The sequence below is a fragment of the Anarhichas minor genome, unplaced genomic scaffold, assembly GCF_050575085.1.
Source record: "Anarhichas minor isolate MPS153535 unplaced genomic scaffold, ASM5057508v1 ptg000037l, whole genome shotgun sequence".
NCBI classification, from domain to species: domain Eukaryota; kingdom Metazoa; phylum Chordata; class Actinopteri; order Perciformes; family Anarhichadidae; genus Anarhichas; species Anarhichas minor.
In genome coordinates, this window is record NW_027466483.1 from 3524435 (window position 1) to 3535554 (window position 11120).

Consider the following 11120-nt stretch of genomic DNA (forward strand, 5'->3'; position numbering starts at 1 on the left):
ACCAAATACCTAATCTTTATATGTAGTTTGTAATAAACTGTAATGACGTTTGGTTTTGTTTGCCATAAGTTTGGTTTTGTTGGTCATAAGTTTTCAGTCATTCCATGTCGAGCAGTGTCCACTGGGTGTGAGAAGGACGTTTTTGTCACCACCCAAGTTGTACACAAAATAAGCTCATAAGCACAACAACACAGGCACGCGGAAGCTTCTTCTTCGAGGTGTAGTGGCGGTTGGCAAACGATGAATTGGCGCATTAGCGCCACCAACTGGTTAAATAAAATAAAATAAGTCAGGAGAGGTCTTATTTCGCCAGAGAGGGCAAATATGCTCATATTTCTGCAAAAGAATTGCTGAAATTTGAAGCTGTAGTGTGTGTACAGAGTGTGTGTGTGTTTTGTATTTATTGTTATTTATTTAAGTATACTGTAAACTGTTAACAGTTAATATATTGTTCAATTTGAAGAAAAAAGTATCGGTTCAGGCACCGTTTAGGCACCAGTATCGTTTTAAAAGTATCGTTTTAGCACCGGTATCGGAAAAAACCCAAACGATACCCAACCCTAGTGAAGAGGGCGGTCCAGGATTATTGCAAAAGCTGCCAGGAGTGCCAGAAGACAGCTCCAAAGGTACACTATCAGAATCCCTTGATCCCGTTACCCTTAATTGATGTCCCCTTCCAGAGAGTGGCCATGGATATAGTAGGACCCCTGCCGAAGTCCAGTAGGGGGCATCGTTACATCGTTAGGGGTCATCATGGATTATGCCACCCAGAGGCAGTCCCATTACGCACTGCAAGTGCTAAGGCAGTTGCCAGGGAATTATTCCTCCTCTTTAGTCGAGTTGGCATTGTAAAAGAAGTCCTAACCGACCAGGGAAGCTGCTTCATGTCTCGGGTCATGAAGGAGATGTGCAAGTTGTTGAAGGTGAGCCAAATAAGAACCTCAGTGTACCACCCACAGACGGATGGCCTCGTAGAACATTTTAATAAGACCCTAAAACAAATGCTGAGGAAGACTATTGATGTGGATGGGAAAAACTGGGACCAACGAATCCCCTTTGTCTTGTTTTCAATCCGAGAAGTTCCCCAGGCTTCCACAGGGTTTTCGCCGTTCGAGTTGCTGTATGGACGGAGACCCAGGGGCATGCTGGATCTGGCTAAAGAAGCCTGGGAGCAACAGCCATCACCCCACCGCTCCGTCATAGAGTATGTGGACCAGATGCAAGGGAGGATGGGTAAAATATGGCCCCTAGTGTACATGCACATGCAGCAAGCACAACACACTCAAGCCCGAATCTACAACCGGAAAGCTCAAGTGCGGGAGTTCCGGCCCGGTGAGTTTGTCCTGGTTCCAACGGCTGAATGTAAGTTCCTGGCCAAGTGGCATGGACCCTATGAAGTGATTGAGAGGGTGAGCGAGGTTAACTATAAAGGTGATAAGGTGAGACAACCTGAGAGAAGGAAGGCCTGTCAAATCTATCACATCAATCTTTTAAAGAAATGGCATGCCCCTTACGGTGTTCCGATGGCAACAATAACCGTTGAAATCCCAGACCCTGTCCCTTCACAGGTACTTCTAGGCCCCCAGTTGGGCCCAGCCCACCGGCAAGACGTGGTGGAACTGACCAGTCAGTTCAAGGATGTGTTTTCTGACCTACCTGGATGCACCAATGTGATCCAACATGACAATCACCGAGCCAGGAAAGAAGGTGAGGCTCCGGCCCCATCGCATCCCAGAGGCAAAAAGGAAGACCATCAAGGAAGAGGTGAGAAAGATGTTGGAAATGGGGGTTATTGAGGAGTCACATAGTGCCTGGTCCAGCCCAATTGTTCTGACTCCCAAACCGGATGGCACGGATAGATTCTGCAATGATTTTAAGAAATTGAATGAAATCTCAAAATTTGATGACTACCCCATGCCGAGAGTTGATGAGCTAATCGAGCGATTAGGCCCAGCCCGGTTTGTGTCCACTCTTGACCCCACCAAGGGTTACTGGCAGGTTCCCCTCACAGAAGGAGCCAAGGCAAAGATGGCCTTTGCTACCCGGAGGGCCTATATCACTATAAAGTCCTGCCCTTCGGAGTCCATGGAGCGCCAGCCACATTCCAAAGGATGATGGACCAGGTGCTCCATCCTCATCGGCAGCGGCCTACATAGATGATGTAATCATCCACAGTCCTGACAGACTGGGCAGAAGAATACAAGGATCTCCTGAACCTCTGGAGAGGAGCTGCAGCAGACCGGAGGTAATTCAGCGGACTCAGCTCTCTCCTCTGCCCAAACAGGACGGAGGAATCGTCTCACACTGGGTGTAGACCAAAGGCCAAAGACCCCGACCGGGAGGAATCTTTTGTTGAGTTTGACCCTATCCCCCTTTACCCTACCCTGTTTATTAAAGGACACTTTTTGTTATATGGTTACTGTCTCTGAGCAGGACTTAAAACCACATTGTAATTGGCTGTTTTCTTCTCATTGAGACACAGAAATTGGAATATGAGACCTTAACTAGAAAATGCATTCCTGACTTTGACATTTAAATGTGAGGCAGAAGTAGCGTCTTGTCAGCGTTTTAGTTTAGCTGTTCTGGGTTTCATTGCCGCTGTTGGAAGAAACCAGTCAGTGAACAAACGAGCACATGAATAGCATCTAAATTCAGCATTGCTTCCTGTCTCCAGCTGCAGTGTAAGACAGAGTCAACGGACGGTGAAGCTTCTGAGTATAACCAATATATTTCTTTGCTTTGGCATCCCAGCCTCTTTAGAATGGCTCCATAATAGCATACTATAAAACCACTTGAACACAACACACTTCAACCACAAGCATCATCTTTCTCTTTCTCTCACTCAGTGTGTCCTTCTGGATGCCTCCCTCTGGTCTTCCTAAGTAAACCACGGACAGATTAAGGCACAGCTGGATATGCTTTACATTCCTCAAGTATCAAGCTAACTCATGCTTTTAACCCTTATTCTGCAAGGTAAATGGAATAAGTTTGAATTATACACATGCAATAAAACCGTATGTGAAATTTCCTGTCTTGTAAAATAAGGTATTCGCTCGGCAGGCCTCCACTACTTTACCTGTTGAGCCCACCACAATATATATACAGACTGTTGAACCTGAATTTATAAACTTGGCTTAACTCAATTGTCAACGAAACATAAGACTTTAACACAGGACACCGGTGTCCGCATCCCATTTCCAACAGACAGTCAACAATGTTTTTGTTGAAGCATGAACACAATCTTTCCATAACCTGAACCACTTGGGTATTATTTTGCCATGATGAAGAAGCTCCCTTAACAAAGTAGTCATTTTAACCCAAACCTAAAGAAGGTTGTTTTTGTGTCTTTACCTAACCAAACCATAGTGGTGTCACATTATAAAACAGATTTATTGTTCAACAGGGATTTGTAATGGTTTTGGAAGTCAGACAGATGATGTGGTCTTGCTGATGGGCGTTTCAGATCAGGACACCTCCAATACAATGGAGGAGGATGTAACTCCATTTATGGTGGTCACAGCATCGAATGTTGCTGGGCACAAACTATGAATATGACTTTGGTATGCGCCAACAGCTATCCAGTCGCCAAAGGCATAATATCTTATATGCAGGTGATACTAATCTTTATGTTTTGTTGATGACCAAGACATCTGTTGTGCAAACAGACCCAACAAAACAAGCTACATTTAAAGGATCAGTCTGGATTTTCTACCTGTGATGGATCAATGACTCCTGATTCATCACCCTTTAATGATGTAATAAAAAAAGTGAAAACAGACAGATGCTGTTGTTTTAGCGGACACCTCGGATAGTGTGTTAGGCAATGAAGTGGCATTCAAAATAATAACTGTAGTGGTGCTCACTAAATATCTACACTAAAAAAGAATTTCTACTGTTCATGCTGCTTCCAGCAAACTCATTCTTCATGTGGACTGGAGGTAAATGGCCTTTTGTTCTGACCTCCAGCAACATCCATCCAGAGTGTAAGAGAGTTCTGATTTTAATAAAGTCTTTCAAACACATGAGTTTATTTGGGATAATTGGAAGGTTAAACCGTGTGTGTATGTAAGAACGCAAAACTGTTTTTCTGTTGTCAAAATATGTGTCCTGTCCACTGATAGCATGATCATGTATTAAGCCATCAGATGCATATTTCTAATGGTGCTGTGCTTGTGGCAGCCAGTTACTGCAGCTCTGTTCTTCATTCTGAATTTTTTGTGTATTTTATGTTTGTTTGTGCCTCTTTCTAACCCTAATCTCCCTTGTTTGTATGTAACTATGGATGTGCAACTGGTAAGATTACTGGTATGCCTTTTGTTTATTTTTGACTACTTAAAACCGTACCAGCAGACCCATCTAACCACGACTTAATTGTTTACACCCGAGAACAGCTGTTGCCGCTGCGCCAAATAAGGACACTCTGAAAGAGACCAGAGATCTCTTCGAAAATAAGGAGAAGGGCGAGAGGATGCAATGCTGTAGCAAAGTTCCGGGTGATGAAAGATGGTACAAACCATGCCTAGCGTCTGTCAATATGGGGAGCGTAAGATGGAGGCGCTAACGGCGCCAACAGCGCTGCAGAGGGAGCTTCACAGAAACCTGGCTAAACAAACTCAATGGGGACTTACTAGTAACTGTGGATAGTTTTCAACTTGTGAGAGCAGACAGGAGAGCAAGAGAGCGTGGTATGAGGAAGGGTGGGGGAATAGCGAAGTTTGTCAATGATAGATGGTGCAACCCTGGGCACATCAGTGCTGCACAAAGGGCATTGAGCTGCTACTCATTGGGCCATACTACCTATATCGAGGAAGTTCTCTCACGTCGTCGCGGTAGCATTGTACATCCCCTACCTCGGCCAATGCAGTCCCTCCTCCTGATCTCCGGAGACTTTGACCATGCTTCCCTGTCACATTTGGTTCCAATCTACATACCAATGGTGAATAAACAAACCCCAACCACAAGATCTGTGAGGAAATGGTCTGAGGAGGCCAGTGAGACATTCAGGGACTGCTTTGAAACCACTAACTGGGAAGTACTTTGAACACCACATAGGGAGGACTTTGACAGTTTGACTCACAGACTACATAAACTTCTCATTGGTGAACACTGTGCCTACCAGGTGTTTATCCAATGACAACCCTGGGTGACCCCTGAACTAAAAGACTTGCTGAAGGTTTTTAGATCTGGGGACAAAGAGGCATTGAGGAGGGTACAAAAGATACTTAAAAATAAAAAAGCAGGAGAGGAGAAAAATGGAGGAGTCCTGCAAGAGATGTCTGGAGAGGACTGAGGATGATCTCAGGTCATTGCAAATGCAGTGGCCTAGAATGTGGAGACAGGGAATGAGCAAATGTTCTTTAACAGATACAATTCTGGCCTCAATCCCCCATAAACCTACCACACCCCCTTCCCCAGGGCATCCGGGACAATACCTGCACCCTACTAACACCAGCCCACAGTCTCTCCTTAACAACTGATCACTTGAGGAAGGAGCTAAGGAAGATCAAGACAAGAAAAGCCACAGGCCCAGATGGCATCAGCTCCAAACCACTCAAGGACGGTGCAGATTAGCTCTGTGACGTGGTTTTGCACATCTTGGTCTCGAGAGAGTTCCAGCCCTTTGGAAAATGGCCTGTGTGGTTCCAGTACCAATGACTGTGCACCCCAGGGAGCCCAACCACTTCAGACCGGTAGCCTCAACTTTCACCCGATGAAGACCACGGAGAGGGTCGTTTTAAACCACATCCGACCCCTGGTGAGCCCAAAGCTGGACCCCCTTGCACTTTGCTTATCAACCAGGCATTGAAGTGGGGGGGGGGGGGGGGGGGGAGCAGTCATCTACCTACTGCATAGATCCCTTTTATACCTGGAGAACATTGGGAGCGCTTAGTTAGTCCTGATGGGCAGGCACCTTGCATGGTAGCCCCTTCCATCAGTGTATGAATGGGTGTATGATGTGTACCCGCAGTGCAAGAAGCAGCCTAGATTATGAAATTTCTGTATCCTGTACAATTATATTTATTTATAAACATATTTTTTTATTTTCTATTCTGACCCATTTTTATTTATTACTCAATCACTCTTCTTTCTTGCTTATTTGACTATTGAGCTGCCGTAACAAATTAATTTCCCCGTGTGGGATCAATAATGTTATTATCTTATCAAGAGCCTTTTGCAAGATTCTAAAATATTGTTGCGTTTCGCGAGATGATTTGCAGAATGTGTGAAATATTTTTTTAAACAATTTCAAAGTGTATATTGTAACCATACTTGTAAAGGCTACATGGCTATAAATAAAATATTGTAATGTATAAATTGAATGTGTCCCCAATGACCCGTGATTACGCCAGATTAGCGACAGCTGCCGGTCAGTCTACAGACCCACAATGTAAACAATGTGGGTCCAATTCTTGGTAGCCTATGTAGTTCAAATCAATAAGCTTTATGTCTTATATTTTCATACAAGATAAAATGAGGGTTGATGCCTAAAACCAAGCAGAGAGGCCAGCGGCAGAATAGAGCAAAGCAGCACTGAGTTCACCGAGCAGTGTAAACTACAATGCTTATGGTTGAAAGGCTATTGTGTTGGCTATCAAACTTCAGTATGATCAGGCCGTTTGTGCTTCAATCACCTCTGGGGATAGTGGGGGTTGCAAGTCTCTGGCATTGGTATTTTGGCAGCCACAGGCTAAACTAAAAACTAAAATATGATTGAACAAGTATTTTTATGGGGAGGGGGTTTAGCGCACACCGCACTAACAGGTACACAGAATGTTGTATGTATGTATGTTCTTCAGGCATTACATCATATTATACACCAAATACAATACATTCTGGACACTTGCCATACACAGCTACAGCTGCCGCCAAACTGTGTGCACGTACACATGACTGCATGTCCACAGTGTGACGTACACAGTCCCAGTGCAGACGTCCAGTTCTCCCAGAAAACAAACCAGTTGAACATTGATAACTCTAAACTTAATCTATTCTTCAGACACCAGAAACAATAATTTAACAAATTACATATGTGAACAATACCTTGACTTCTTTCCCTAAGGCAGTTGGAATGCCATTGCTGCTCTTTGATCAGTGACCCTGACAGCGGTAACCAGGGCAACAGCAGCAAGTTGTAAATCAGGCACTAGTGAGGGTCCTGTCACCGCTACAGGGAATATGCTGTTCCTCTTACTCACACATCTGGAATTGTCGCCCTCATCTTCATCCTGACCAATCAGTATCATCCCCACCACTGTCGTGCATGATTGTTATCCTCAGCCCCATTCTGTTAGAATATTGATGTAACAGGGTTAAACATTCTGATCTCATCGTGATAGACATACAAACACATTTCTTGCAAATCACAGGATGTTTGTGTGTCATTCTACATCGCAGTATCACTTTGTGTTACTTGCTCGAAGCAAATCATCTATGTTTGTTTTAGTTTACCAGTCAGCACCAATTATGCCTAAATTCCTGGAATGAGACGTTCTGTAAATATACATGCTGATGTACAATGTCTTCAGCTTTGGTCTGATGCAGCAATAGTAACACAACTCCAATGTATCCTTTTTGCAGTGTCATAACAAATTAACATACGGGAAGGAGTGATTGTCATTAAAAACGGTGCAATAATATTTCATTTACTAACTCTGGTGATGGTTTGGGCACAAGCCCTCACCGCAATTACATTTTCATCCAATAGGTCCAATAGGCTGGATACTTAAGACTTATTTCAATCAAACTTGGTGTGAATATGTCTCTCCCTCCTCCCCTGCTCCTGAGGTCTCTCTCTGATCTGTCTACAAGGGCAGCACAGTTTTTGATTTATTCACCCGGTGGCTATGTTTGATTTACAACACACTCAGGGAGGAACCACAGACAGAAACAGAGGCAAACACAACTGGGCACTGCCCAGAAAAGACCAGCGTCTGGTAAGCGTATACTGTTAGCAAGTGTTAGCAGTCAGTTACTGGATGTTGTTAATGTATAGCTCACATCAATGTAGGTGATGTTTAGCACTAGCTAACATCTTCTGTTGACTCCAAACACCATGTTCAAGAGAGGCTGACAGCTATTTCCTCATGCAAACAACATTCCCTGTAACATTCAGCAACAACAGTCTATTAATGATGACAATAGAAGTTGCTATTATTGTCAGACATCATGCCTAAGGTCTTTGTATAGCCATTTGAAGGTGCAACGTGTAATACCTGATAGAGGCAGCATTTCACCTCGACTACTGGGTCCATACAATCTGAAGTTACAATCATCAGTTAAAAAAAATCTCATAGTAATCCATCCAATTGTTGTTGAGACGCTTCACAAATGTCAACCTTAATGGCTGCTCTAAGGAAAGGGGTTCACATGAGCCATTAGGATTATGATTTATCCTCTGGGGACCATGAACATGTTATGGTAATCCATCCAATATTTGTCCAGACTTTTTAGTCTGGACCAGAGTGGCCAACAACCCTAGAACCCTGTCATTAGCACTTCTAAAAATAAGCGCAAAAATAGAGACCATCTTGCGATGGGATCCCACCAGCCGAGGTGCCAAATTGGGCCAGGGGCGTAAAGTGGGAGGGACATTCCTGCGCCTTTGCCTCGGACCACATGCATCTTCTAACTCAGCCTCTATTTCGATCTTAACTACACACCTGTAAAGTTTTGTGATTTCATCAGCACACACACACACACACACACACAGGTAATAGCAGCTACAGGTAGATTAAATTAAATATTAGATTTAAGAGACTACTGGTCAAATTCTGGTTTGGACCACTAGGAATTCGAGGCTGACAGTTAGCATCACAATTGAATATAATAGAAAAAAAATTGAGTAAAAATTTGGGGGAAAGACATCCTCTGACAGACAGGCTCTGATGAGTCCGCTGCAATAGGTGATGTCCCTATCAGTATTCAGTGCGTGGCATTTTGCAAAACCCTCTTTAGTCTCCTAATTACTGTGTGCACTGCATTTCCCAGCAATGACCTACACCAGTGGTTCTCAACTGGTCTGGCTGCGGGACCCACCATCACCCCTTAATGACAAGCTGCGACCCAAATCGAGGAAAAGTTTCAACTTCTCAAATGTATTTAATGTAAAGATGGTGCAGTTTGAACCTGAGCTGAAGATGTCCTCTGCAGTCGTAGTAGTAGGGTGCTCGCTTGTGCAGAGAAATTGTTCCTGTAACTCCCCGTCCCACATGTTTCACGTAAACCAGTAAAACTGCTTTGTTTGTGACGTCTGTAGATTCGGCCATTAGTAGCCTAATGCAAAATGACCACCTTGCCTAAATTCGAGCTGTGGTCTGTAGTTTGATTTCATCCGACATGTCTTCAATTCGTCTACTTATAGTGTCATTTGACAGAGGTATAGTTTTCAGTTCATCCCCTGCTGATATTAGCATTACAAGGCATTAACGCCAAATATTGTTAAGGAGTGTGAATAGACTGCACTCCGCTGCATAAAAAATCCCCTTCAAAATAAAAGCACAAGATTTGTTTTTTTTTGTCAGGCAAAGGCCCGCGACCCAAAAGTGGGACTGTGACATCTTTTCAATTTAGTTTTCTTGTTTTTTTTCTCTGATCAGACATGGTGCTTATCTTTGCTCTTTCACAAAACATATAATTTCTTATATGAGGATAATACTGTTACTGAACGTTTACTTCCAACAACAAGCTGTGTTTAAGATCCCGGGTACCCAGAACTATTTGAGTGCAATCGCTCTGCTCAAAGCTTTTTAGACACTACCAGCTGTGGAGTTTTATTTAGTTCAGATTTATCAATCAATCTTTTGATTTTCATACTCAAGGCGATGAATGGATTAACCCACTTTGGGGGTGTGGGGCAAAAATAAGCTATGGGCCCAATGTTGACTCTCCCACCAAGCCTGGCTCTGAATCAAGGCCACGTTCTGAAACACGTTCACCATCTAAATAGCTCTGGTGCTTGTCTAAAGCTATTTCGACCGTTTGGATAAGCAATCGACCAATCACAAATTTCTTCTGTCTTCGTAAAAAAAGCATGATATGTTCTTAGTGACCACAGCTATGATGTGGACTAAAACGTGGGCCTGATCTTTCACTTCCTTCTGATTGGGCAGGGCAAAACAATATGTACCATGACAGCACAATACATAAGGAAGGTATTTAAACTAATTGACAAAGACAATTAGAGAGTGATGAGATAGGGCCTTAAGTAGTAATGCAATTCCTATTGAAAGGCCCTAATCATTTCAATTTCAGTTGAAAATGCAATATAGTGGTGCACAGTCACAAACAAATCTACAATTAATCAACTGGCCACAAAACATAATAAACAGTGAACCTGAGACTTTGCTTGCTTGGTAATCCAGCCTGCTCAATGTGATCCGCTACATGGCCACATCGCAGCAATACAACACAGAGTATGTGGCTTTATTAGGTGTCAGTCAAAGAGAGTAGAATACTAAATACATTATGCATATGCTCCATCTGCTTCCCAGTATCCACACATCCAATATTTAAATAAAAACATACAAAGCAGCATTACATGTAATAAGGTGTACACATGCCTCAGTATCATTTCATTCCAGACAATCCTATCGGTGCTATTCTCCGTATGGGGATAAAAGCCTGTGCAGCTGATTGTAAATAAGATATGAGCTTTACACCAGCCAGCTTCAGTTCATAAGCAACAGGATATATCAGTTACAACAGGGCTACATTTGGGTCTACTGCTGGTTCCCCAATTATATAAAACACCTGCTACCAGTTAACACTCGCACAGAATAATAACTAAAGTATTCTTCCGAGATTAGCCAGACACCCAATTGCTCGCTCCCTCTCACCCTCTGAACAACAAGCTTATCAGACAGAAAGAGGCAGCGAGTGAGAGGAGAAAGAAGAAAAGTAATAAGAATCCATTCTTAATCCTCTTGTTAGCCCAAAGATTTTCATCCAGGGTACTATATGGGACTTACGTTAAACATTTATGGAATTACACTTTTAACTGTTAGCACTTCAGTAATAAGCTAAATATAATAGTCATTCTGTCAAATCATGTCATGGTATTTAAATCGTGTTCCTTATGTTACAAAATGAGAAGTCACAAGGAAGCCCTGAATCCTGCTAGA